This window comes from Tiliqua scincoides, chromosome 2 (assembly GCF_035046505.1).
Source record: "Tiliqua scincoides isolate rTilSci1 chromosome 2, rTilSci1.hap2, whole genome shotgun sequence".
Classification (NCBI taxonomy): domain Eukaryota; kingdom Metazoa; phylum Chordata; class Lepidosauria; order Squamata; family Scincidae; genus Tiliqua; species Tiliqua scincoides.
In genome coordinates, this window is record NC_089822.1 from 137,860,248 (window position 1) to 137,884,615 (window position 24,368).

Consider the following 24,368-nt stretch of genomic DNA (forward strand, 5'->3'; position numbering starts at 1 on the left):
CTGATCCTTCTAGTATTAATATGACCTTTTTTTTTTTTTTACAAACAGCTAACAGTTTTATTTGAAATCTTGTACCAGAGTTTACCTAGTAATTTCCAGGGGGGCAGGAAGGACATCAAGCAGTTTAATTGTGTATAAATGATTGAACGATGTCTCTTGCTGAAAAATTTATGATCTGTATGCACAGCAGGCTCATTGCGGACCTGGATTACCTTATTCAAGAGGTTGTTACTTTTCTAAAGAGAGGGGTTAAATACAATAATTCCAGTTTTCCAACTGAAAAATAGTAAGGAAACCCTCTCTGGCATCACAGAAAGAACCAAACCATGGGATCTAAGAACTGCTGTGCTGCTGCTGTCTGTGTAGGCTGCAAGCGTAGCACTGCCATGTCACAGGAAGTGGCTGCTGGAGGCCTGGTGATGGGGGAACGCATACAGCAAAGCCGGACTTTCTTTCTCAGAAGTGTCCCCACCTTCATATTTCCGAACTCTGGTGTGCGTGTGTGTGGGTTGGGGGAGCTGTCTCAAGACACAGCCTCAGAAACAAGAGTAAAAATAAATGAAAGGAGCTTAGGAAACAGGGGAAACTACTGTATCCTAGAGACAATCTACTGTTGAATCAAGTGATGAGGCTCCTCTTGCCTGGTTTCCCTTCCCAGGTTTTCTTTTGACAGCCACACCTTCCTGCCCATTACATATCTTGTGCTGCATATACATACCTATTTCTAAAGTCTTCTGGGTCCCTTCCTCCCCCTTTATGTCAATAGGATTGTAGCCAAAATGGGACCACTCACCAAGAAGATGGAGGTTTCAGGGTACTAGTTAACTGAACTCCAGAGGCTTGCAGTGTTTGGTTGTTGGCAGCCTTCAGTCTCGAAAGACTATGGTATCACGCTCTGAAAGGTGGTTCTGGCACAGCGTCTAGTGTGGCTGAAAAGGCCAATTCAGGAGTGACAATCCCTTCCACACCGGGAGCAAGTGCAGTCTGTCCCTGGTCTGTCTCCCTGGCTATGGGCCTTCCTTCTTTGCCTCTTTGCCTCAGACTGTTGGCCAAGTGTCTCTTCAAACTGGGAAAGGCCATGCTGCACAGCCTGCCTCCAAGCGGGCTGCTCAGAGGCCACGGTTTCCCACCTGTTGAGGTCCACTCCTAAGGCCTTCAGATCCCTCTTGCAGATGTCCTTGTATGGCAGCTGTGGTCTACCTGTAGGGCGCTTTCCTTGCACGAGTTCTCCATAGAGGAGATCCTTTGGGATCCGGCCATCAACAAAACCTGCAAAGGGGGCAGGAAAAAGTCCCCAAAACTTTGCATTGTGGTGGAGTACAGGGAGACACTCTCAATTCCTAGAGAGAGATTCATTCTCTTTTCCTGGAGCCTGAGAGCAGAGATTCAGTTTCCTTTTCAGTTCTATGCAAAAATTGGACCAGAATGTTAAGGTACAATGGAGGGAGGGAGATATATGAGGGTGGGGGGGGGGAAAGAGAGCGAGGGAGCGAGCAAACGAACAAACAAACAAACATATCTGTTAAAGGTATGAAACAAAATTTCAAACAATTGAAACATTGAAAAATTTCAAAATTGAAACAAAATTGAAACAAAAAAAGGTCAAAAAAAAGTAATGACTATTCAAGCCTTGTGCAAAACTTCCTATCTGGGTTTTTGTAAAGGTCCAAAAGGACTCAATCTGCCTTTTGTTGTTTTATCACTGTTGTTTTATGCTTACTCAGAAGTAAGCCACATTAAGTCCAGTAGGATTTATAGGAAGATGTGCATACTGAAATATTTTATTACTCCATAAAAGGGGGGGGGGGGACACATTCTGAAAACTACTTTTCTAGATTAGAATCAATGGCTCATTCATCTTAATTTCAGTAACCCCCTATCATGCTAGTACAATTAATTACTTAACAAGTAACGCCCTATGATTTATTTTAACCATCATTTCCTCAATTCTCTTTATAGATTGAGTTATGCAGCACTTTCCTTCATGGCCCACACAGGATTATCCCAACTCTCCATTCAAGCCATCCTTTTAAAAAGGAGTTCAAGTTTCGGTTTGGGGTAGAAATACCTTTTGGTTTGCACTAGTGTTTGGGCTGGAGAAGAAAAAGAACTAGGATTGAAACAACACCATTCCATTATTATTATTATATATAAGCAGGGCTTTTTTTGTAATGGAACGCACTGGAACAGCGTTCCGGCACCTTATTTTCCCCCTCCTCTTTGCCCCCACCTTTTTCCCCCCTGCCTGCACCACCCCGCCCCCTTTTTTTCCCTCCTCCTTGCCCCACCTTTTTTCCCCCTGCCTGCACCACCCCACTCTGCACTGCTGGCTAGGGATAGATTCGAACCTCCAACCTTGTGCTCCACAGCCCAGCACTCTCTCCATTAGGCTATAGGAAAGCCTGTTGTCAAAGTGTTCAGAACTAATATATAAGGTCTTCAGCCCAGCTGGTGGCTATCAGTGCCTCAAGTATTAGTTCCAAACACTTTGAACTTAAGACCTCTGGTGGCTCAGTGGTTAAGTTATCGATCTGTGGAGCTGGAGACCTGGGTTTCAAATCCCACTGAGGAATAATTTTTTTTTTTTTAAGTTCCAGGTAGGACTTAACCCACAGTTAAGCTCCTGGAGTGAGCCCCCTGCTGGAGGCTGTGGGTTAAGTCCTACCTGGGACTTAAAAAAAAAAAGTTAAAAAAAGAGCCTGCCTGGGACTGAACTTTGAGGAGTTTTGCAGCCTCAACTGGCCCCCCTTTTGGCAACTAGCAACCAACCTTTATATTTTGCAGCCATGGAGCACCTTCCCACCTTAAAAAAAAAAAAAAATTATTCCTCAGTGGGATTTAAACCCCAGGTCTCCAGCTCCACAGATCTATAATTTAACCACTGAGCCACCAGAGGTCTTAAGTTCAAAGTGTTTGGAACTAACACTTGAGGCACTGATGGCCACCAGCTGGGCTGAAGACCTTATATATTTGTTCTGAACACTTTAACTACTGTATAGGCTTTCCTATAGCCCAATGGAGAGAGTTTCCTATAGCCCAATGGAGCACCTCCCCACCTAAAAAAAAATGGGGTGATTCACTCCAGCTGTGGCAGGAGTGCTTTTGCTACAAGGGATCTCACACGGGATGGACGTGTGTGCGCGCGCGCGCATATATAAAAAATGGTTTAAAAATAAATAAATAAATAAAAAGTTGTGAGTTCCTGCACCTATTTTTTTACAAAAAAAGCACTGTATATAAGTATAATAAACAACAATTTTTCTTATTAAAGACTGAGCCCCTTTGGGACAGGGAGCCATTTCCTTGTTCCTTTGTTATGCATGCTGTCTTGAGAAATGCTTGTTGATAAGCAGTATATAAATATTCTTAATAATAACAATACCTAGGGCCCAATCCTAATGCTGGCACTGGGTGTTGTAAACATGCTGCAAAGCACATTTACGGCACCCTTGGAGTAGGGCGCTGGCACCAGCCCTGGTGCAAGGTAAGAGTGCCAGGCAGAGGTGCAGCTTTTCAGCATGGGAAGGCATTCCAAGGTGGGGGCAGGGGGAGAAACTGGATCAGGAAAGGGGTGGGAGCGGTGGAGGCCTCCTCTGCTGGATCTTATCCTTTGTGTTGGGCTGAAAAGCCTGACATGGAGGTTCTCAAGTCTGTGCCAGCAACATAGCTAGCACAGATGTAAGAAGCCCCATTGTGGGACCTGTGGCTTCCCCCGTGCCGTGGGATGTAGTGGTCACCATTTTGGTGCCGCTTTTCCTCCGGGCACTGAAAACCTTACAATTGGGGTGCCCATGTGCAGATCCAGTAGTGCCATCTATTTTTACAAAAGAAAAATTGTTGGACAACTAGCAGCCAAGTAGCACCAAGTAACAGCTTGTTTAACCCTTGATGCACATAGCCTAATCTGCCCTGTCAGTTTCATAAACTGCCAAAATTTGGGTCAGAACCCACTGGTGGGTCCTGGACTCACAGTTTGGGAACCGCTGATCTAATGTATTTAATAACAGACACATACATCTATGAGTCAGTGGGTGAGGTCTATATTAGTACATCTGTAGATGTCTCAGAAGCAGAATTCCCAGATAAATAAGCAAAACAGCCTCACCACTGTGATGCTGATTAACTGCATAACTGCCTAACTATACAGTAAATCACAGAAATTGTAGCACAGATGGGACAGTAGAAATCATTAAAGTATTTAATAACTTGCAAAAATAAAGGAAAAAGGAGAGTATTCACCAAATTCAGAAACGCTTTACTACTGTGAAAAGTTTTTTTCTGTACTGCTTCTCACAGACAAGGAGAATAAAAATCACCCAATCGTTTGGCCAAATTCCAAGCCATCATAAGGAAGATAGTCTCAGGAGAATGTTTCTATTATGATATAAGTCACAGTTCTCGCTTATTTAAACATTGAAGTGGACCTTTAATGCAAGTATAGGGGCCACTTCAACAAGTACTTGAAATATTCTATACCCCTTAGGGCTATTTGGTCACATGCGTCAATCACAAAATGAAGGGCTGTTTTCTCAACCTGCCTGTGGGTAGACTCGAACCACCAATCTCTCTCTAGCCAGTCCCTCCAAAAAGCAGATACAAAATGTAGAGCAGGGGTGCTCAATAGGTGGATCGCAATCTACCGGTAGATCGCAAGGCAAAATGAGTAGATCGCGGAGTGCCGACCCCCCCCTTCAGGTGCCTCTGGGAGGAAACGCCGGGAGTAAGGCCCATTGTACTCAATGGGGCTTACTCCCAGGTAAGTGTGGCTAGGATTGCAGCCTCACAGCCTAATCCTAGGCATGTCTACTCAGGAGTAAGTCCTGTTATACTCAGTGGGGCTCAAGGTACACCAACATACATTGTACACATAAATGTTATATGTTATGATGGCGCGAACATTGTAAAAAAAATTCTGGTAGATCTCCGGGCCTTGCTGGGTTTCATAGTAGCTCTCGAGCCAAAAAAGTGTGAGCACCCCTGATGTAGAGGTTCCTTCTTTTCTCCAGCAACAAGACTCAAACTGGCAACCTTTCCCTTGCAGGGCAAGAAATGCCAGGCATCAATCCATTAGGCCACACCACAGGAAGCTCTGCTTTGCAAGCCTTTTCCTGCTGCAGGCCATAAACCACAAAGTGGCTTCCCTGTGGACCACCTCCCTGCTTACTTCTCAGCTGGGCTGCAACTGGCCCAGGGTTGAAAGGGCTTACCACCATTGTAGCTTAAGCAGCAGAGTGGCTCAGTGGGTGTGTGCTGGGCCCATAACATCCAGATGTTGGTGGATTGAAACCATCCTCTGCTTGGAGCAGGTTGAACTGTTAAAGCCTTATTATTTTCCCTTTTTTCTTAAAAAAAAAAATATTCTAAAAGTAGAGGCCTCCACTCTCCTCAGGCAGCAGGCTCAAGCCAGCAGCCTTGCTGCTAGTGAAAGGGCTTGCTTTCAAGATGTGCTTCTGGGCTTGTGCACCAGTGGTGTAGAGGCAGCATGCAAGCTTCCCAAGCTTGTGACCTGGGTTCGAGTCCCAGCTGGTGCAGCCTTATTTTCTTGCTGTTATGCTAGCCTTTTGATAGCTTTAAAGGGGTAATGGGGGGGGGGGGGAGTGAAAGCCAGATGTGCAGAATAATGGCCCATTGCCTTCATCACTTATCTCATTGTAATCTGGGCAGGGATGTCCTTTCCTGGGTGGGCTCAAATCACCAACTTTCTGGTGAGCAGCTGGACCCCTTGACAGATTGTACTACAGTGACCAGGCAGGAAGCCTCCTTTTGCCTGATGAATCTCCAGGCCAGCTAGACTGCAGTTGGGCGGAAGCTTGAAAGCAATTGCCACCATTGTAACTCAGGCAGCAGAGTGGTGTAGTACAGGGGTGTCCAAAGTTTTTCGCAAGAGGGCCACATCATCTCTCTGACACTGTGTTGGGGGCCAGGGAAAAAAAGAATTAATTTACATTTGAAATTTGAATAAATTTACATAAGTTTACACAAATGAATATATTAAAGATGAACTTATATGAATGAATGAAGGTCTTGCAATAGCTCAAGACCTATGAAGGGCCTTGCACGAAGCAAGGCCAGCCTTTCCTTTGCTGCCACTACTGCATCACAGAAGTGAAACAGCAAGTAGTGGAGGAAGCCCTCATCCCACAGCTCATGCAAGAGGTCAAACAGTCGCCCTCACGCTGAGAGCAGTTGCGTCGGGCCAGTGTGGGCTCCAGCAAGTCTCCAGAGGGCCAGAGGCTCATTGGAGACTGGGGGCTCCCTGAGGGCTGCATTGGGAGTCCTTGAGGGCCGCAAGTAGCCCCAGGGCCAGGATTTGGTCACCCCTGGTGTAGTAGAAGCATACTGGGCCCATAACCCCGAGGTTGGTGGTTTGAAACCATCCTCAGAATGGAGGATTTTCTCTTTTTTGTTCTGAAGTAGACATTCTCCTCCTGTAGCAGGGCACAAACCCATAACCTTGCCCTGTCAGGGCAAGGGACACCAATCCACATGTCATCCTTCAAGGCTTTTCCAGCTACAGGCCATAAAGCACATGGTGGATTCCTTGCCATCCTCTCCTCTGCCTGCATCTCAGCCAGGCTGCAGACTAGTCTGTGTTTGAAAGCAACTGTTTCACTGCAGCACAGTCAGCAGAGTGGCAATGCAGAAAGGGCTTGCTTTCAAGAGTCACTTCCAAGAGTCACAATGGTGTAGAGGCAGCATGCAAGCATCACAGGCTTGTGCCTTGGGTTTGAATCCTGGCTGGCACAGCTGCTTTTTCCTGCCCTTAAACTAGCCTTTGGCTAGCTTTCAAGAAAAAGGGTTGTAGAAAAGGGGTCTAGCTCAGGCAGTAGAATGGTACAGTGGAAGCATGCTGGGCCCATAATCCAGAGACTGATGGATCAAAATCATCCTCTATGAGGAGAAGCCTGGAGCATGAAAGCCTCACTCTTATCCTTTTTTTCTTCAAAAAATGTTCTAAAGGTAGAGGCCTCTGCTCACCTCTGGCAGCAGTCTCAAATCAGCAAACTTGCTGCTAGTGAAAGGGTTTGCTTTCAAAAGATGCTACCAGGCACTGGCACCAGCGGTGTAGAGGCAGCATGCAAGCTTCCCAAGCTTGTGACCTGGGTTCAAGTCCCAGCTGGTGCAGCTTCTTTTTCCTTCCATTAAGGTAGCCTTTGGCTAGCTTTCAAGAAAAACGGGTTGACAGGGAAGGAAACCAAAGCTACAAATGTATAGCACAACAGAGTAGCAGTCCATCACCTTCACCATTCAGCTACCTTGTCATGGTCCAAGCAGGGCCACTTATCCCTGGGTGGGCTCACACCATCTACTTTCCAGTGAGTAACCAGATGCCCTGACAGATTCTGCTGTGGACACCAGGCAAGCAACCCTTCAGTGATGAGTCTCTGGGCTGTTCAAGTGAAGATTGGCCCAAGGGTGAAAGGTGTCCAGGTAAAAGTTGGCCCTATGCCCGAAGCCACCAGGCCACACAAGAAGGTGCTTTCAGCCTCACACGGACATATGCTTTAGGGAAAGGTGCAACTTCCAAAAAGCACTTTGTGTCAGCTAAGCTGGTGGCATGTAAACATCATGCAGTCTTTTTCTCTGTTGGACCATAAACTCCATGGATGCTTCCACACTTGGCCCCCTCCCCAGAAGAGTAACAAATACCCTGGGCAGCTTTTTCAAATCTTATTCTTTTCCAGACAGCTGACATTGGGATTATGACTGAAGACAATGATTGAAGGATAGCTGATAAGGCAAGAAGGATAATTGTTCCAGGTGTCTAACCTAAAGTTTGTGCACTTTGAAATGTGGATATTTTAATTATAAGTTTTATCAAGCCTCCATTTTGATTAGAAGTAACTAAAGAGCTTTCCAACATGGTGTTTAGGCAAAGAAATTGCAGTTATGAGATGGCAGTTTAGTGTATTTTCATTGATGCTCGGTTCAGTCCAGTCATTTCTTAGGTCACGTAACAAATGGGCTTTTGCTTTTATCTGTGTTTGTGTATGTGTTTTGGTTTCTTGCAATTTACCAGAGTAATGTGTTGTCGTTCTATATAGCAAAGTAGTTACAAAGTGGTAAATTGCTTTTACTCCAACAATTACTATTGCCATCTAAATTCGAGTTTCTTTTCTTCAGAATTCACCATTAAGTCCTTTGCTTTTGAGTCACGCTATTTGTACTGTCATTGTCTCTCAAAGGGTAATTAATTTCAAAATGCCCCATAAGAGAAGAATGCCCATTGACTAACATCTTGGCTAAGCCCTTTAGTCTAGCCAAAGTGTACTGTCTGTCTCAGGTATAAAGAGTTGCACGTACCTCATGCATATTAATATCAGGAAAGAGCTTTCCTGCTATTATTAGCAGATTATTAATGATAGGCTTCGGAAGTAACAGCTATTATGCATATCAAGCCCCTTTGTCACTCCATCTCAGAGTCAATCGAGATATTTACACAGCAGATGTATGTAACAGCTTCTCAACATTTTTTGTTTTCAGTGAAAAGGAACAGTGGGGGGTTATGTATTTGACTGGAAAAACAGTGAGTGGTAGGGTTTTAGGGCCCAATCCTATCCAATTTTCCAGTGTCAGTGCAGCCGTTCCAATGGGGTGTGCACTGCGTCTAAAATATGGTGGGGAGGTAATCACAGAGGCCTCCTCAAGGTAAGGAAACATTTGTTCCCTTACCTTAGGGCTGCATTGTGGTTGCAATGGTGCTAGAAAGTTGGATAGGAATTAGGTCCTCAGTCCTTACCATGTGGATCATTGTTTTGATCAAAATTGCTTTCCAGAAGGTACTCTTCCACGCAGACTTGGGGCGGAGGGGAGAGGATACCAATGACTCCAGGAGATTGTCACAGGTATCTGCCATATAACATATAGTTTGGCCCACAGCCTTGTCACTGTTGTTTTTATGAATGCTGTTTTCCTCCCTATGTCTGCCTTTGACATGATTATGTTGAAAGGCATCTAGTGCATCAGCCAACCATCTTGCTACCCAAAGAGATTATCCTGTATCTAAAATGCAAATAAATCCTTCTGGAACTGTCAACTAGGATATAGTTGGGAAGGATGTGCAACATGGATGCTTCTTTCCCTTTTGGGAAAAAAAACCAAAACAGACAAACCCTGTTTGTGGAAAGCTAGCATGTCAAGGAGAAAAGTTGGAACCTAGTCTCCTTCATACCTGAGGGAGTGTTTTGTTACCATACATGCTCTGGTGACATGTGCACTGCGGAATTATATCTCAATGTACATGTATGGGATTTTTTGAGCATTGCCCCTGCTGCACCTATGTTTATCAGTATTGGAAGGATTTACAAGAAGAAAGAGACAGGATTCCAGAGTAAATGAAATGAGTTTTATTGAGAGATTAATTACCATATCAGAGGTGTGGAGAAATCAAACAGAGGCAATAGAATTTGGTACATTTGTAACTGACAAGACAGTGGCTGAACAGAAATCCCTGCTGTTCTGTCACTGATCAGTGTCTGAGGAAGGATGCACTGTGGAGTGTTGAAAGAAAGAGAGTGCAGTTTGCTTTGAAAACAATGGAAAGGGGAGGGGAGATAATTGGAGGAATGGAAGAAGATGAGTCTTCCAGGATGCTAAGGGGGGACAGAAAGGAGCCTGTTTGAAAAGCATCAAATCAGGAAGTTAAGGAATCCTAACTTCCATTCCACTCAGGTAAAATAGACAGGCAGACATTCCCACCTTGTGGGACCAAGAACAAAAGAGGATATGTTAAAGGCATGATATTGAGAGTCCTAAAGGGGCAAAAGAAAAAGAAAAAAAGATTTCCTTGACCCTGCTAGTTGACTTGATCACCAGAGGAATGGATGGAGTGGGGGTGCTTTCAAACACAGGGCAGGCAGGGTTACAAGGTAGAGTGAGAATACTCATGTTTTTGACATTTCTCCTGAATGCTATCATGTGATCCTTAGGATATGCAACTCTGTGTTTATTTCAGCATTGAGCCAAAACCATTCACCCTAAGTTTAATCTAAATCAGGGGTCTCCAAACCCCGGCTCGGGGGCCAGATGCAGCCCACAACAAGCCTCTATCCAGCCCTCGGCCAGCTTCTGATCCCCTGAGAGCCTCTGGCCCAGTTGACCAAACACAACCAGAGTTGTGCTTGTTGGGTGGGGGAAATGGGGTTCCATTTAAGTGTGTGCTTTATTTCTTGGGCTGTGTACATGCTTGGAGAAGTCCTAGACATTTGAGCCCATTCATTTATTCATTCATCTAAGTTCCATCTCTAATGTATTTATTTAAATTATATATTTAATTTTTTTTTCCAGCCCTTGACACTGTGCCAGATATGTGTTGCGGCCCTTCGGCTGAAAAGCTTAGAGACCCCTGATCTAAATCTATTAAACTGCAGCTTTAAACCATTGATAGCAACCCAGTACCTATTCTGCTTGCTCATCACCACCCTCCCCCACTTCACTACTCTCCCCCTTTGCAAAGGGGTCCAAAGAAGACTTTGCACCCCCTGATAAAATTCCTCTCAGAGGCCCTGGGCAGGGGACACATCATACCTGGACCCAGGGTCATAAAGGGAGTCTGGGAGCCAAAAGGTGGGGGCCTTGGAAGCCAAATTCACATTTGATAAAATTCCTCTCAGTGGCTCTGGCAGGAGGAATAACAGTTTTTCCCCCACTCTCAGAATTCTCTGGAATGCTATATCCCTGACATGTTGAGGAAAAAATGGAAGCTTGTGATGACAGCTTTAAAAAAAGTTTAAAAAGTGAAAAGAAACCATTGCTGCTATACAATCACAAATGGTACCCACAAGTTCTGATGAACTTGTCAGCAAATTTAACTAAAAAAAAAACCTCTGCCAAACTCAACATTAATTGCCTGCAAATGAGGTAGCAGTTTTGCTCTGCCTTCGGTCTCAGGGGCTGACATGGCAAGTTTCCCCACCTCCACTGGCAAATGTCATTGATGTGGCATGACTACTGTGTGGGAAGATTACTAACACAACTTCAAGCTGGGCCAACCTAGACAAGGGAGAGGGAAGGATCATATAGAACAGGGTTGTCCAAACCAGAGTTCACAAGCCACATGCTTGACAAATAATATATGTCATATATTGCCATATAATGTGCTGCTTGCAGAAATATGCTGGCTGAGCTTCCTTTGCATCACAATGAATATAAAAAGCAAATAAGAAATTTTCAAGCTTTATCATTATTTATCATTATTATTTATCATTATTTACATTATTTATTTATCATTATTTTCCTCAACATGTCAGGGATATAGCATTCCAGAGAATTCTGAGAGTGGGGGAAAAACTTTTATTCCTCCTGCCAGAGCCACTGAGAGGCACTTGAGGGTATAAACCGAGGGCCCAATCCTATCCAACTTTCAAGCACAAGTGCAGCTGAAATGCAGCCCTGAGCTAAGGGAACAAATGTTCCCATACCTTGAGGAGGCTTCTGTAACTGCCTCTCCACCACAGAATGCAGTGCATACCCCATTGGCATGGCTACACCTGTCCTGGAAAATTGGATAGGATTGGGCCCTGAGAGTCTACTGGACTAAAACACAAGTTTAATGCTCCTGGTATGTGTATTTAAGAATTTAATGTGGCTCTTATGTTAAACAAAATAGAAGTAGAAAATCCAAAAGCCAAAGTAAAGTAATATTTTAGCTGGTTCTAATAAAAACATTAACTGACATTGGCTTTTTTGCCAGTGGACAAGATAGCTACCTACTGTTCTGGTCTCCAAGTCCTTCCTAAAGGTCACAGAGACCATCTCTTCATTATTGGCACCTGACCTTCACTCCATTTTTGGGTGGATCTAGCAAGGACCACATGTGGGCCACTCATAGTAGGTGTATTGACATTTCCATTTAAAATAACTACTGCAAGAGCAATTCTACTGCTCCTGTTTGAAATCCAAGTTCACACCATGCTTTTGTCTTATGCTTTCAGAACCAGAACAGTGGCAGGGGGTTCTCCCTCCCCTAAATCCATCCACATCCGCAGCATTTCTCTCCTTTGAACTCGTAACTCTCTTGAGCAGAAGTTACTAATTAAACTCAATTGCAGGCAGCAGAACTCAGGGGCATGCTGGTGAATCCTCTCTCACAAATGGAGCTTCCTGCTGCGTCCCCACCCCTATGGTTAGTGTAGTGTTTTTTGTTTTTTTTTCCTATTATGCTCCTCTGGATATTGAATTAAATGTCAAATATAATTTGGCATAAAAACATGAAGGCTGCAGCTGCCCTCAGAGCAAAGCTGACAGATGCTTGATACATCATCTCAATGGGGAGCTATAGAGAGACAAATTGCTGTTCAATATATCACCACAAATGGTTCTACGTAACTTTTTTTTCTATTTTTTAATGGAAGGCTTTGGAATTTTTATAGGCTATCATGTAAGCAAAATGCACCCTTTTGCACAATTAGTTAAACTTGGGAACTTTCCCAATCACATTTCATTGCCTCCATAAAAAAAAAAAGAGAGAGAGATTCTCAAATCTGCATCTGGTTCAAGCAGTAGGAGTTAAGGCAGTGATCACTTGAATCCCTTGGGAGCCATCTGGAATTCAGTGTGCATACCTGCAGGGTTCCCTTTCACCTGGGTGGATTTCTCTCCTTTTCAATTAAAAAGGAACCATTGTAGGGGAGACCACTTGGGAATACCAGGTACTGTAGGCTTATACCATAGTCTTTTGAGACAGAAGGTTGCCAACCAACCATTCTAGTATGCATCCATTGGCATCACATTGAAGCACCAGGCCTCATACAGAGGCACTTGAGACACTCCACCCCACCCCACCCCCACACACAAAAGTTCCCCCATTTTTCTCCAGAAGTCTCCCCCAGAACAATTAACTGATTTTCAACAATTCACAGGGCCTGTTGAAAATTTGGCAACCTTGCTGCTCTTTAATACTGAAGGCCCTTCAGAAATTAAGATATCTTGATTTTGGCATATTTTAACCATTTTTTTCCCCTATAAGAGCTAATGGAATGCTGATCAAACTGTAGCCAAAACAGGACTACCCAAAAAGATGAAGATTTCTGGATACTTACTGAATGCCAGAGATTTGTAGCAGTTAGGAACTGGTAAAAACAACAAAAAAGCCCCCCAAATGCATTGGTTCCTGGGTTAACAGAGTCTGGATTACTACAGCAGTTTCACAGCTCCATTCCAGCTAAGAAATAGGACGGGTCAGCAGGGATGACTCCACAGTATGGCCCGGTGAGGCACTTGCTAGTGACCCATACCTGGCTAACCCCGGAAGCAGTGAGAGTCATCTCATGAGAGTCGTAGCATGGGAAGGGACACACAAGGCTATCTAGTCCAACTCCTTGCCTGTAGCAGGAAATCCTCCTAGACTCTCACTGTTGGCAACCTTCAGTCTCGAGTGCATAGGAATGTATGCACTCCTAGACTCTAGAGCAGCGATTTTCAACCACTGTGCCGTGGCACATTGGTGCACTGCAGATGGTCCATAGGTGTGCCGTGGGACTTTGGGGAAGGTCATTTATTAGTATGACAATTGGGGTATTTGAGCCCCCTACCAGCAGTATGGGGTACCTTGTCAATAGTAAAAACAAAAACTGATGGAGTGCTTTGACAATTTTAGTGCCTTGTCAGTTTGCTGTGAGATGAAAAAAGGTTGAAAATTGCTGCTCTAGAGCATCTCCAGCAGGTGCTTGGGTGGAGCCTCTCCTTGAAGATCTCCAGTGCTGTGGCTCACCACTATGGCATCATCTTACAAATCCTGGATATTGTACCCCCAGTGCAGCCTTTAGGTCCAGGGTACCTAGCAACTGTGAAATGGCAGCAAAAGAAAAGTGCTTGCTGCTGCTGCAGCTGCTCTCTACCATTGCCCAGTAAATCCATCAAAGCCTAAGGCTCCATGAGGAGGCAGTGAGGAGCAGGCAGCAGCAGTAGTTCACCAGTAGCTACAAGTGAAGGGGGCTTTGCATCCATTTGCTGCTTGGCTCCACAGAGATGGGTGTGACACAGGCATATGCTTTCCAAAGTATAGGCAGAGTGTGCTATAAGGAGGGCACTCATAGGGCATTTGCCCCAGAGCCCTCCAGTCTGAAGCTGCCATTGGGGATCAGACAGGAGGAGTTTGTTTTCACTCTGAGTAGCACAATGCATTTGAAGAAAGAGGGCTGTGTGAAGAGGCAGGGGAGGAGAGCCCTTGGCAACACATTGAGTAAGTGCTGAAGCCTGACAGTATGACCTGGAGCCTGTTTACTCTGAAGGCAGTCACATGGAATCCAGTAGGACTTTCTCTCTGGAAAATGTGGAAAAGAAACTGGGGAGGTGAGATACAGAATTCCCAATGAGCCACAGCAGTGTAATTCAGGGCACATTTACTCTGAAGTAAGAGTGCTGGAACTAATGCTACATTACTGCAGGATCCCTATTGAACCTTTCTGCAATGCATCTTAGTTAAACAGTCCTCAGCTGTAAGATAGGCCTGATCAAAGCATCTGAACAAGCCACTTCCATTCAAAAGCTATCAGTTTCTGCTAAGCCAGCACTACCTTTAACCAGGACCAATGTCCTCGACAGTGGGGACCTAGGTGAACCCACCTACATACACCTTTCTTGAATATATTATGCTGAAAAGTTTCTTTTGCTCTACTAATCTACATTTAAATTTCATGTTTTTTTTTTATCTTGCAATCATGTTTTAACACTGCTAATCAGTTAATTACATTTAATTAAATTCTGTTAGGAACAGCTGCTCTGTTTGGATGGCCTAGTCTAATGTCTCTCTCCTTCTAGAAAGTATATTATATTAGTATCCTCTCCCATGCAAATGTTTTTGGCCTCATTTGCCACCCTTTGTGTGGAAGGGAATCTGTTCTTTAAAAAAAAAAACCCAATATGCAGAAATCTGCAGGAAAAGATCTCACTGTCACTGTATCTCCTATGCTGGGTGAAACTGCATCTGTTGCATTTTTTTTTATCGTGCAGCTTTTAAAAGCAGAGGGGGCCTGCCAACATTTAGGCTACAATGCTAAGTACATCTGTCCTGATAGCAAGTCTCACTGATCATAGTGGAACTTACTCCAGAGTAAACATGTGCAGGCTTGTTGTGCTGTTAGAACTGATAGTTCTATCAGTTAGAACAGCAACTGATAAAGGCATAGGACATTATTTCATCTGAAAACATCTGTGGAGGTTTGGTAGCTCTAGTTGGGCGGCCTGTGTAATTTCTCGACTCTGGCTTAGGTTCCCATTGATGGAACATTGGCCCAGGAATATTTACCCAGAAGAGAAGTTATGTCACAACTAGCCCATATTGCCAAGAATATTTTTTTTTAACACTAAAAGTGTTTCAACTCTGTAATTCTGTCTTGTATTTATGGTGTATGTATGGTGTCCAATTTCCTTCTTAGCCTCATTTAGAATATAATATTTGGTTTTCTGTTTTGTTATGCTATAGTATTTTTCTGTCTCAGAAGGGGTCTCAGTTTGTTTTTTAAAATTTATTATTCCCCTTTTTTGCAATGCCTTTTTAAAGCACAAGAGTTTCTGTAGCTCTGACTATACAACTAGCTGACTTCAATTGCAAATGATCAGCACAAGACTGCCATAAATAGTGTATCTTTCAGTGATATACTAATCTTAGGGCATTCAGAAAACTGCCTGTATAGTAGCTTGCTGTCTATTTGTTCAGCAGCCTTCTTGTTCTGTACAAATTACAATAGTCAATATCTTTGCCCCTCCACAGATCCTGGGAAAGATGCTGTGAAATACATATCAATTGTAGCCAGCTGCGATTACCTCCAATAGCTCTTCTGCCCTTCACTCAAAGCCATGCTAGCAGCATTTAGAGAGGTGATGTGGGTGCTGGGGTTTGATTAATCTTAACACTGCCTGACAAGATTGACTCGACAATATTAATGTAGTGTCAGTAATCAGCCAACTAATCAGCTAATTAGTCTCCAACTAGTAATCATTGGAGTTAGTAACTAGTAACTAGTTTAATAATTTAGTTAATTAGTTTAATAATTACTAATTACTCCAACTAGTAATTATTAAATTACTACTACCAACTAGTATTAGTTGGCTAATATATTAGTTGGCTGATTACTTTAATTAGTTGGAGACTAATTAGTTGGAGACATCCTATCTCCTCGAGGGATCTTGTGCATTTCCATTACACATTGACATATGATATTTCAGGAGGTATCAGAAACAGAAGCTATCACTAGAAACTGTTACTCATTTGAAGAAAAAGTCTTGTAGTGCCTTTAAGACTAATGTATTTATTCCAGCAGAAGTGCTAATTGATGATTGTCCACTTCATCAGGTGCATGAAGTGTTACCCTCTACTTGAGCAAGTCTATCTATTTCTCCATGATTGCTTCAAAGACCAAATATGGCAAGAGTAAAAACAAAGAACAGATTCATACATCAATATTCGTAACTTGATGATTGCAAGGTCTTCATAAGTGGCATGTGTAAATAAACCACTACAACTGTAATGCCATAGATTATTTGTTTGATACAAATTTATATCCTGCTTTATCTCCCTAATGGGCATTCAAAGCAACTTACAAAAGTCAGTTAAAACATTTTAAAATGCAATATGAAAAATATAAACATGAACAGTCCCTAAAAACAGGATACAATCTAAAAATCTAAATAAAAGCCTAAAAACAGTATATTGTACAATCTACAAATCTAAATAAAAGCCAGGAACAAAGTGCAGAAAACAAGCAGTAAACACTAAAAGAACACAAGCCCATAAAAACTAATGCATCAAAGTCTTAAATATTCATAATTTAAAAAGCCCAAAACTCAGAATGCAAGTCTAAAAAGAAATGCCTTTAAACCCCACTGGAAAGCCTCTAAGGAGGGAGCAGTTTGTAGAGGAGGGAATTCCACAGAGTTGCTGTCACCACAGAAAAGGCCCTTGCCACTGCGCTTTCCATCTGCATAGGTGGCAGCACCTGTGAAAGGGCCCACTCTGATGACCCGTGAGGATGACCAGAGAGGATGATTATATGGAAGTAGGCAGTCTCTCAAATATCCTGGTCCCAAGCCATATAGGGCTTCCAAGGTCAAAACCAGCACCTTGAATTTGTCCTGGAATTGAATGAGCAAACAGTGCAGCCACTACAGCACTGAACATTATAATTAAGGTGTGCATTCATTTAGTGACAAATGAAAAATCAGAACAAATGGGCTCATTTCATTAATTCTTACTACCGATGAAACAAATGCTAGAGAGTGCTGAATCCATTCCAAAAGTCATGTGGAATATTTATTTCATTTGGGATTCTTTGGTGGTGGGTTGTATTTTCAGGTGTGCATGGTCTTTCACCCACCTATTAATTTCAGTGGAGATTGTTCCTTTGAAATGTCTGCAGCTGAAATGTCTGTGTGACTTCCTCTTTGCAGACAATGCAGCTGTCACTGCCCACTCTGCCAAAGATCTTCAGCAGCTCATGGATTGTTTTAGCAAGGCCTGCCAAGACTTTAGACTGACAATCAGCCTGAAGAAAACACAGGTCATGGTTCAGGATGTGGACTCACCTCCCTGCATTACAATCTCTGCCCATGAACTGGAGGTTGTCCATGACTTTGTGTACGTTGGCTCAATGATCTCCGACACTCTTTCTCGATACCGAGCTAAACAAACACATTGGTAAAGCAGCTATCATGTTTTCCAGACTCACAAAGAGAGCATGGTCCAACAAGAAGCTGACGGAACATACCAAGATCCAGGTCTACAGAGCTTGCGTCCTGAGTACAATTCTGTACTGCAGCGAGTCATGGACTCTTTGCTCACAACAGGAGAGGAAACTGAATGCTTTCCACATGTGCTGACTCCAACACATCCTTGGCATCACCTGGCAGGACAAAGTTCCAAACAACACAGTCCTGGAACGAGCTGGAATCCCTAGCATGTATGCACTGCTGAAACAGAGACACCTGTGTTGGCTTGGTCATGTCGTGAGAATGGGCGATGGCCGGATCCCAAAGGATCTCTTCTGTGGAGAACTCGTGCAGGGAAAGTGCCCTACAGGTAGACCACAGCTGCGATACAAGGACATCTGCAAGAGGGATCTGAAGGCCTTAGGAATGGAACTCAACAGATGGGTAACCTTGGCCTCTGAGCTTCCCACTTGGAGGCAGGCTGTGCAGCATGGCCTTTCCCAGTTTGAAGAGACACTTAGCCAACAGTCTGAGGCAAAGAAGGAAGGCCCATAGCCAGGGAGACACACCAGGGACAGACTACATTTGCTCCCAGTGTGGAAGGGATTTTCACTCCCGAATTGGCCTCTTCAGCCACACTAGACGCTGTCCCAGAATCACTTTTCAGAGCGCAATACCATAGTCTCCTGAGACTGAAGGATGCCAGTGATGTGTTCTTTTGCAACCAATGAATGGTTCTAACTTGGACAAACTCATGGAGGACAAGTCTATCAGTGGCTACTAGACATACAGTGCTGCAGGTTCAGTATACCTCCCTTTCAGGGGAATAATGGTAGGAGAGAAACATGCCTTTCTCTTCTGTTGGTGGGCCTCCATGGCCAGTGGGGTGAACCACTGTGAGAAACAAGATGCTGGACTAGATGGGTCTTTGGTCTGAGTGTGGTCTTATGCCTTCAGGCTGCTCCTCTGCACATTCAACGAATGTATGTGGAATGGGGAGTGGTGTAAGAAGAGCAGGCTCTGCACCCAGTGCACACACTTAAATTGAGTGTTCATTGAACCTTTCATTGGCCTAGGCTTAAGAAAAGGGCTTCAGTTGTCAAGTGGGTAGGTACCCAGCCTATAGAAATATGTACATGCCTGTGAGCCCAATCCTATGCATGTCTACTCAGAAGTAAGTCCCATAATAGTCAATGGGGCTTACTCCCAGGAAAGTGAGGATCGGATTGCAGCCTGTGTGTATCAGCACCAATTGCAGTGGCAGAAAAGGAATGTAACTGGCTGTTTTGATGGCTAAATAGCAGAAGTTATGGTCATACTGATGTCCTCAAAGGCTTTTGGCAAGGCTCCCAAGACCGTTTTTTCTCTGAGATGTCTTCACTTCCCTGAACTGCTCTTTATTTCTGGGCATGCTGGTAAATGCATTATCATGTTTTGTTCTTAAATGACACCATTAAGATGCATTTACTCAAAGATCATCTTTTGTTTCCTGTGTTTCCTTATCACCAGCAAACCTGCGGTTGAAATGAAGGATGAGCCAATTCACCAGGTAGAAATTAATAAGCAACTTTTTTTCTGCACTGCTATTAAGCATCATTTTAAAAAAGAAAGAAACTACAAGTCGTCCCTTGTTATCCATTGGGGTTCCATTCTGGAGCTCCTAGTGGATAAAAAAAAAATCTGTGGATGAAAGAATGGTGGAAAAATAGATTTAAAGACCCACTTCAGGTTTCTTGCCCCTCCATTGCTCCTAATGGAATAAGGTCTTGCCTCATCTACAGGGGTTTGATTCTGGGGCTCCCTGTTGATACCATAAAATGTGTTAAATAAAAAATAAAAAGTGTATCCCTTTACAATTTATTTAAATAAATTTTATTTATTTCAAAACAGCTTTTCTTACTGTTGTAGAGAGGCACTCAGCAATTAGAAGTGCAAAGGAACCCCTGCCTTTGCCTGGCTCAGCTGAAGAATGTAATGATCACTTGCATGACTGTCTCATGCAGTAAGAAAAGCAGTTTGTCTTTTTTTAAACTGTGATTTTAAAGGGATACATTTTTTGCCTTCTCCAGGGATCAGCACATTCCTTCTCATTTGCAGGGGCCATTCGTGCGGATTAAATCCATATATAAATGGTTGGCAACCTTCAGTCTCGAAAGACTATGGTATAAGCCTACAGCACCGGGTATTCCCAGGCGGTCTCCCATCCAAGTACTAACCAGGCCTGACCCTGCTTAGCTTACAAGATCAGACGAGATCGGGCATGTGCAGGGTAACAGTTGCTGCTTCAATCCATGTATAAAAAAAATCAGTTTATAACAAGGTTGGATCTGCACTTGTAGGCGCCTCCTTCCCATTCTAAACCGTGGGGCCAATCTACTGTGACTGAGCTAGTGGTGAAGCAGGTCTCCAACCCTTCTTTCCTTCTTTGCCAATACTTTCTAGGTCATCACTTAAAATACATTTGCAACCTGAAAGCAATTCAGTTCGCTTCTCACCCTCTCTCCCCAACCCACCAGTGACTGAATAAATGCCTCTTCCTGAGCTAGGCTCTTCACATTTCCAATTGCAAAATATTGCTTTAATATGCCAGCACCTATGACTGCAGAAGCTCATTCTTTTCCCTCATCTCCATTTTCAACAGTCATACCAGGGCTATTTACATTTCTTATCATGGAATGGCTGAAGTGAAGTTTCCCTACTGCCCTTTGGTTTATTCCTTCTTTGCCAGTAAGAAAAAAGAAAGAGAGATCATTGCCTGAACAGTCACACAGATGAGACTTTAATGTGGAATAGTGCTGTGTAATATAGAGACTCCATCCTTACATAGGCGCAATGAATTTTTTCCCCCTGAACAAAAACAAATACATAAAAAGGAATGGGAATCTGTTGCTGGGCTCCTGTCACTCAAAGAGGTTTTATGTGAAAATATACTTGACAGAAATAAGCAAAAAAAAAAAAAAAAAAAAAGCCTTTTGGGTGTGAATTTGTTTTCAGAGTCACACTTCCTGGCAGAGTTTGAAACTTTTAGGATAAACAGGACTTAATTTAAGCCAGGTCACATGAGGAGGTAGCCTTATGTGCGGTACTGTCCTCAGGGGGATTTGTCAGAGTCTTGGCAGCACATCACATGACTGGTCAGGCTGAAGTAAGCATAGCTGAGGTGTAGAATTCGCATGCACATCTTTTCAACCCTGAGAACAAAGGCAGGAGAATTCGGCTTGAGATGAAATAGACCAGACTACAGTGCTAGAGATGGTAACTCTGATTAAACAAGATGTCTCCTTCTCTACTGCAGTCTCCATTACCCACCTGGAGAATCATATAAGGAGCATCCTTCTGCCCCCTTAGGGTTTGGAGTTTGATATAAAGCAGTAGTTTTCAGACTGGGGCATTGCGATGAAAATGGCTGGTCTACAGTGCCCTCATTACACTTTTTTCCCTTCTGACATTAGAGCATGTGCACATGTCACTCCTCTGCCCCCTGCATGAAGTGCCAAAATGATCTGCCCCTGCTGAAAACCTCTTCAGACTTCATGTAGTGTTTGAGATGCACCACAAACGTTTGCTTCTTCCTATGTTTTCTAGAGAGATGACAGGAAAAAGAACTGAGGGGAAGGGAAGAGAGCAAAAGAGGGAGCAAGTGATGCATGCGAACAAATATAGTCACATGTCCATTAGTATTAGTTACAGTTTGGAAGGAAGACAAGGGTTAAACCAAAGCTTCCCAGAAAAGGTGAGTTTTGTGGGAAACACACTAGCCTGAATACAGGGTCTGACTCATCAAACTGTATGGAAGATCCTACTTCATTGAAGGCCACTGAACTCTATGACCTTCAGGTTCCTCTCCAGACCTACAGTTCTAACAGACTATATATAGCTAGTCCTTGGAACCTTTTCAATCATCTTTTTGAAAGCCCATCATTCAAATTCAACATTAGCACAAAGAGCATTTTGCCCTTTCCTCTGAGAGAGCTGGGATGTCTGTTGCTGCTTTGAAAACAGTACAGAGAATCATGCTCCTTTCTGTGCTGAACAAATAAGCAGAAGAAAATGGGTTAGCTCTCTTTGAGCCCCTGTCTGGAAGCCTGCTAGAAAACTAATATGTCTCTTATTTGCTTCCATGTCCTTCAATGGACAGAAGTCAGACACATAAGTGGAACAACATTAAAATAAAAATAGTTGCAAAAGGTGCTTGTGTAAGGTTACCAGATACAGAGTGCCTATACCTTTAAACATTGTATAGAAGGGGGAATTTTCACAGGTCCCACTTTTTAAACCATTCCAGTTGAGCTGCACCTGCCAAAATTCCCTCTTCTATACAATGGTTAAAGGTATAGGGCAGGAGGTCTGGTCTAGAGGGTAGAGCCTCCGTCTGCCTGAAGATAACATCCACAAGGTCGCCAGTTCGAGGCCACCGGCACCGTGCAACCTTGGAGCAACTGACAAGCTGAAGCCGAGCAATTCCATCTGCTCTGAGCGTGGGAGGATGGAGGCCAGAATGTGAAGCCAGATCGGAATGAAACACCTTGAATGTAGTCGTTCTTGAAAGAAAGAACCTTCTTTGAAATTGTAAAAATCCCTATTTAATAGGGATTTAATAAAGCCTGCCTATGTAAACCGCCTTGAATAAAGTCTTGAATAAAGACCAAGAAAGGCGGTATATAAATACCTGTTGTTATTATTATTATTATTATTATTATTATTATTATTATTAAAGGTATAGGCACTCTGTCCCACTTTGTATCTAGCAACCCTATGCTTGTGGACTATCACTGAAATATTCTTTACCACCCTATCTCCTATGAAGCTGCCTTAAAGCAAGACAGTCCTAGTTCAGCACTGGTGTTCCTGGCATTTGTCATAATGTGTAGCTTAGCCCTGAGGAAGGTCTGCACCCACCCTTCAACAGGACTTCTGTGCTGCTCAGTCATGTGGAGTGGAAGGTGGGTTGCCAACTTTTCCACCAGCCTCTGCTCTTGTACCTTTAATAGTGACCTGATGTGAAACAATTAGCAAGTCTTAACATTCATTTCTATGCTGTGAAAAGTTGCATTAGCTAATGTCTACACATCAAGCAACTAAGGGCACAGCTTCAGAGGCTGCTTGAAAAGGGGAGAGAATGGTTAAGAAAGGAAAAGGGGAGTACTGTGATTTCTTGATGCTCCCTCTCAGTATCCTGGTAGCACTGGGAGAGGAATGGTCAACCACTGGACAGGGCAGTATGTTCCCGTGTGCAGGATGAACAGACATCCTCTTTTTCCAGGACATGTCCTCTTTTTGTGTCCTGGAAAAGAACTTAAATGTTCCCTGTAAGCGGGCCCCTGCAGGCAGTGCATAGCCTTCTTATACTTAATAAATTATATGCAATGTAGAATTTTACATTTAATAAGAAGAAATATAGTGTTTAAACTAAAGACATGAAATCAATATATGAGTGATTTTTGCTTTTATTTTGTCATGTCCTACATTTTTCTTGGATGTCCCACATTTTGGGGTGCCTTGTCCGCTTTTGTAGTTATGACATCTGGTCACCCTGCCACTGTGTCACTACTTCTGCTCCTGCTATTTGACAGGGAAAGCAGTTTATTTACGCTGGAACAAAGAGGGAACAACAGTGGTTCCAAGTTAATCCAAAATAAGCTTAGGAGAGCAAACCGATCTCTACCAATGAACCACTAATTTTAACCAACCTTGAGGACACACATTCTTCACATTCCTTTGTTTATAAGGCTTTTGGGGGGACATCTCCCCCTTTATTTAGTCCATCACTCTGCTCTTGAAGAAAGGTAGATTAATAATATTATACTCTACAGAAGAAGGCATGCATATTCATGAATGCTCATGAATTATTTGCAAAATTCAATTGAGACAACATTCATCTCAGAGGGAAGCAATTAAAGTACTTGGCTTGCACGGTGATAAATCACAACTGAAATTTCAGCTCTTGATCACACGCAATTTGAAACATGGTTTGTTGAAAAGCAACATATTACCAAGGATTCAATATCCCTGAGAGTTGGGGGGAGGAAGCTCACTCAATCCTGTTAAATATTAAAAATTCAGCCTCGGTCATAAACCATTCTTGTTTATAAAAACAAGAACTACAAAAAGACTCAAAAAGTTGCCCAGTTTAATCTGAATTCAGAAATTCTAAACAGTTCAAAGTATTCTGATTTCTTCATTATTATTTTTTTAAGAAGTGTTAAATGCTTGTGAACTAGTTTCTGAAATCATTTGATGCTGACTAGAAATTAATGAAAGGGAATACGACCATGATTATTTCTTGCTAATATAGACCTAGAAACAGGAGCAGGAAAGGGTTGGGGATGACTTGCAAAAAAACCCTCTCCTGCTGGAAGATTCCACTTTCCCCGACAAGGTAGCCTAGTAAGTGAAAGTTAGTAGTGACTTTCTTGTAAAACACTAATATGTATATTCTGTTAACAATGATAGTAAATGGGACTTACTCCTAGGTAAGTGTGGATAGGATTGCAGCCTAGGATTGTTAAAAATTTTCCTGCTTGATGATGTCACGTCTGGTCATAACATCATTTCCAGTGGGTCCTGACAGATTTTCATTCTAAAAAGTGGGTCCCAGTGCTAAATGTGTGAGAACCACTGCCTTAGAACATGTATAGAGGGCGAGCATGTTCAGCCCCACTGAGTCTAGGCTCACACTGAAAAGACTGAAGGCCCAATCCAAACCCACTTTCCAGCACCAA

The 24,368-nt window shown here is 43.1% G+C and overlaps 2 non-coding genes across 2 annotated transcripts; both read left to right on the plus strand.

Annotated features, from left to right (window-relative positions):
* Positions 1-5,460: 5,460 nt before the first annotated feature.
* Positions 5,461-5,531, plus strand: TRNAG-CCC (transfer RNA glycine (anticodon CCC)). The gene has a single exon. It is a non-coding gene; the product is annotated as a tRNA-Gly (tRNA).
* A 1,523-nt stretch (positions 5,532-7,054) lies between these two features.
* On the plus strand, positions 7,055-7,125 carry TRNAG-CCC (transfer RNA glycine (anticodon CCC)). The gene has a single exon. It is a non-coding gene; the product is annotated as a tRNA-Gly (tRNA).
* The last annotated feature ends 17,243 nt before the right edge of the window (positions 7,126-24,368 follow it).